Source organism: Chiloscyllium plagiosum, chromosome 23 (assembly GCF_004010195.1).
Source record: "Chiloscyllium plagiosum isolate BGI_BamShark_2017 chromosome 23, ASM401019v2, whole genome shotgun sequence".
Taxonomy (NCBI): Eukaryota; Metazoa; Chordata; class Chondrichthyes; order Orectolobiformes; family Hemiscylliidae; genus Chiloscyllium; species Chiloscyllium plagiosum.
In genome coordinates this window covers 43,092,420-43,097,333 of record NC_057732.1, presented here as the reverse complement: position 1 = coordinate 43,097,333, position 4,914 = coordinate 43,092,420, and positions in this window count along the sequence as shown.

Here is a 4,914-nt window from a genome sequence, read left to right as displayed (position 1 = left end):
TTATCAACCTTCAGACCTAACAGTCTCTCCAACACCAATTCCTGGCAAATATAAATTCCCTTAAGTTCAGTTCCTTCAGCCCATGTTACCTCAGGGAGATTGCTTGTGTCTTCCCCAGTGAACACAGATCTGAAGTACCAATTCAATTCTCCTGCCATTTCTTTGTTCCCCGTAATATATTCCCCTGTTTCTGTCTTCAAGGGCCCAATTTTAGATTTAGTTTTAACCACTTTTTTGCCTTTCGCATACCTAAAAAAACTTTTACTATCCTCCTTTATATTATTGGCCAGTTTATTGGTCGGGTTCATTCCCCAGTACCAAATCTATTCTGGCATCACTCTTTGTTGGCCTGTCTACATACAGTGTCAGAAAACCCTCCTGCACACATTGAACAAAAACTGACCCATCTAAACTACTTGAATTATTGTATTCCCAGTCAATTTTTGGGAAGTTAAAGTCCCTCATAACAACTATCAAGAATCATCTTTACTATCTTTCCTCTACATCCCTAGAACAATTCGGACACCTATAGAAAATCTCCAACGTGGTGACCTCTCCTTTCCTCTTTCTTACCTCAGGCCAAACTATCTCAGTGGATGAATCCTCAAACGTTCTCTCTGCTCCTTAAGGGGGGAGGCGTCGTGAAGCTGGTCCTTTTACAAGGTTACTGTGCCCTGGAGTGTTTTTCAGAGAAGGAGGTAATTGGTAAGGCTCCAACTAGGTTGGGTTTCAAAGGTTTATTGTGGCTTTTTTTGTTTACCCTGACAGATAATGCCTCCAGCCTAAGGCTTTCATGTCTTTAAAAAATGGAATAATCAAAAGGGAATGGCCATCTAGCTGCGTGGCTTGCCTTCATTCAGATTAGAGTTTTTTGATTCAGTTCAGCAGCAGTGTGTGTGTGTGCTTGTTCTCTCCCTCCTTCTGCCCTTCCAACTTCGTAACCTGTAATCTTTCTGTGTCATCTTTATTCTTTGTGCTCAGAGCCTGTTTATTGAGACTGTTGCAAGTACTTTTGGAACAGCATCATCATTTCGGGATAGCCTGTAGAGTTTTTGGATAGGATAAATTATCTGGTATTTTATTGTCTGTTCTTTGTGTTTCATTCCGTAATTTTGTAAATAAATTCTGTTTGTTTAAAACTTGGCATTCGGACCAGCTAATTCACTCCGGGAATATCCACTGTACACTAAACTAAAACCAATAGCAAAGTTACGGTCTCGGCTACCTGCTTAAAAATGTTCTGAGAGGTCAGGCCTTGACCATATCAAAACTCAGTAAAAGTATCCCAGTCTGATTTTGATTAACAAAGGGTTTAAGAGTTATGACCCATAGGCAGACAGGAAACTGGAGTGAAAGATACCGTCAGATCAGCCATGCTGTTATGAATGGGACAGCAAGCTCAAAGGGCTGAATATTCAGAGTATTTAGAAGGTGCTTTGTAAAATGCATACGCTTTCTTCCAGGCTATTCCACTACAGTGCCTGTGCCTGTTTCCATGTGACTCTATAACAATAGACAGAGAGGCAGACTGGAAAGTATTCATAGAGAAAGGGTTTTTTGGTTTGCAGGTATGAGCCAGAAAAACTGGTAACATCTCTGTAGGATGCCAAGGATGTAGTCAATGGAATCCAGAGACCCTGAACAATTCGTAAGGGGCTAAATCTTACCAAAAATTAGCAAAATGTCATCTTCTTCAAGTTTCCTTGGAGGGTTTCTCTTCATGAGCTCTCCCATATTTTCTTGCAATATCATCTCAAGCTTGTCTCGTTTACTGGGCACCCCCCTCCCACCATCCAATGCTAACTTGGATCTCCCTCTCTCCCTAGGTGGAGGTACTCATCACTCTCGGGATGTCCTGAGGTCACTTGGGCCTTAAGAGGCCATTGCGCACTTAGTCAAGGACTGGCAGTGTCGAGCTGTTGTACCTGGTTGGAGACCTTTGCCCTACACATGGCAAACAGGGGGACATTGTTGCCTTGCCTTGAGGACTGGGACCTGGAAGGATGGGGTGGATGCAGCAGTGTGCAGGACAGCTGTCCTCCTAGTCCGGGTCTGATCAGGGATAATGAACAGTAATCCCCATCAATAGGCCTCTTGCCACTCATGAGTGAGAGTCCTATCTCAATGTCCAGGAATTGGTTAGAAAATGTAATTTTTTGGTCACAACATCAAAAAGGGTTGTGACCTACACCTAATCTAATTTTCCAACATGTTTCATTTCAGCCCTCATCATTCAGCGGCTGGGAAGATTCCACCCAATGTATTATTAAAGCAAACCAATGGTTGCTTTTTATCCAGCTGCCAGCTGACAGAAAACATCAAGAGTGTTGGAAAGATGAATATGGAGATAGAAAGCAGATGAAGAAGCTGGTGAGATGGATGTGTGTGTTGCAGATCTAAAGGAAATGGTTAATGACAGTCTGATGGCAACTTTGGGAAGGCATTGGAAAATGGTGGCAAACATTGGTAAAGTGTGAATGTATTACCAACTGATGAAAGATGCTGTTAAGAAATTCCAGTGAACCACAGTGCAGTTTAATCTGACATCTATATTGGGTAAAACATTAGAGGGCATTTTGAAGGAATGTATAATGAGACCGGCAGTGAAACATGACTAATGAGACAGTCAGTGTCATTCTATCAAAGGGAGGTCACATCTATCATTGAAGAGACAATAGCTAAAGTGTTTAAGGAGAACTCACAACATATTTAGACCTGATTATTGAATTACAGCACAGATGTTAATGTCCTTCTGAGATTGCAAAGGCAAGTACTACTCCCAGCTTGACAAAAAAATGAAAGAATAACTAAAAAAAGACAAATTTAAACTGCCCATATTCAAATGTATATTTGCCCTTGGCCTTCCTAATCCCTATAATAACTTCCTGAGAACACTCTGTCCCATTGCCTCCTATTTATCCTCCATTATCAGTATCTTTGGTAGCTACACCTTCAGTTATCCAAACTCTCAGCTCTTGGCTATGCCTAGCAGACATTCACCCCATGCCCCGTTACCAATGGTCCTCTGGGATGTATATTTGATTCTCTCTATTTCCCAGCTGTATGTTGGTTACATTATTGAACTACACTATCAGTTTTTGCATTTATGTTAATGCCACTCAGTTCTACCTCATTTCTATCGCACTCCCCGCTCCAATCTCTCTCAAATTTGACCTGTCTCTAAGTTGTCAGACTGCTTATCCAGCACCCAGTACTGAATGAAATATAAGGAAGAAAACTGCAAGTACAAATTCAGTTCCCTAACCATTGACTCCACCCTCACCCTGGCAACTGTATGAGGCTGAACTAGACTATTTTCAACTTTGGTTTCATATTTTCAGTTTCAAACTGTGTACACATGCCATCACTAAGGCTGATAATTTCCACCTTTGTTTCAATACAGGAATCTCGGGACTGTAACTTGAAAGAAGTTCTGGGATTTACATATTAATTAATTGAAACCTGTATCCCTATTCTAACTGATTAAGACTTAACAGCAATCTCGGTTTGTTCATAATATTTCTATAAATCACCTCGGGGTGATTTTATTTCAGAAGTGCTATATAAATAAAATTGTTAATGTTTACTGTTATGATAAAAACCTAACTCAAGGATCTGGTCACCTGCCTTAAAGTTTATGTGTCTGGCTCTGTCCTGACAGCTGTTTGATAATGCTTCTGTAAAACATGGTGTAATTTTTTTTCCTGTGTCAATAGTGCTACATAAGTGTAAGTTGTTGTGCTTGGTGCTATATCCTGGACAGTGATCCAAGTTTGATTTATTGTTATGCAGTGTATGTTTTTAATTGCTTCTAACTTGCTATAAGCAGACTACATGATATCTGCAGTTCCGCTAGCACAAAATGCATTACGATCGCTCATTCTCAGATACAGCATGATTATTTTAAGATGGAATGATATGCATTACTGGCCAGCTATGTGAGGCATAGGCATTCAAAGTGCAGGCGGTGCTGTCTGGAGATCATACAATCAGTCCCATAAAGATATTCTTATGTGAATGTCAGGCAACAGATCTCTCTGGTCAAGATTAAAGTTGTGATGATGCCAGAAAATCCAAAAGAAGATAAAATGCAATGGAGATGGCAGAGGCTAATTTTTCTTGAATCACCACAACATTTTGCATGAAATTCCTTTGTGTGCTGTTTTAATGCAGGCACTAACTAGTTAATGGGTTACATTGCTGCAATGGAATAGAGCACAAAGGGTTCAATGCAAACAAACATGTTGATTTAAGTCCTCTCCTGATACTCTCTTGTTATATATAAATCAGCTTCCATATGCATCCTCACACTACCCACGATCAGAAATCTGACCTTACATATAAACCATCTAGGATGTTGCATCCTGGGGGTGATTAATGAGCCCTCTGACCTGTTAGTATGTACACTGTGAATAGTATGTGTTGCCCCAGCAACTCTACAATTGGCAGGAAAGAGTTAGACCATATGGCTCAAGCCATTTTATTTAGAATTGCTAAATAAAAAAAATAAGCGACAGAACTAACGGAAACAAAATGAAATCACCAGTAGAATTAATACAATGGAATCCTTGGTGCCTCACCAGTCCCTTTAAACAGCTGCAAATCATTTGAAATCTTGTGCTATAGCTTTTACAGGCACACAGGATGATAGATGGCCATTCAGCCCATCAAATCTGTCCTATCATACATTTACATAGAACATAGAACATAGAAGAATACAGCGCAGTACAGGCCCTTCGGCCCTCGATGTTGCGCCGATCCAAGCCCACCTAACCTACACTAGCCCACTATCCTCCATATGCCTATCCAATGCCCGCTTAAATGCCCATAATGAGGGAGAGTCCACCACTGCTACTGGCAGGGCATTCCATGAACTCACGACTCGCTGAGTAAAGAACCTACCCCTAACATCTG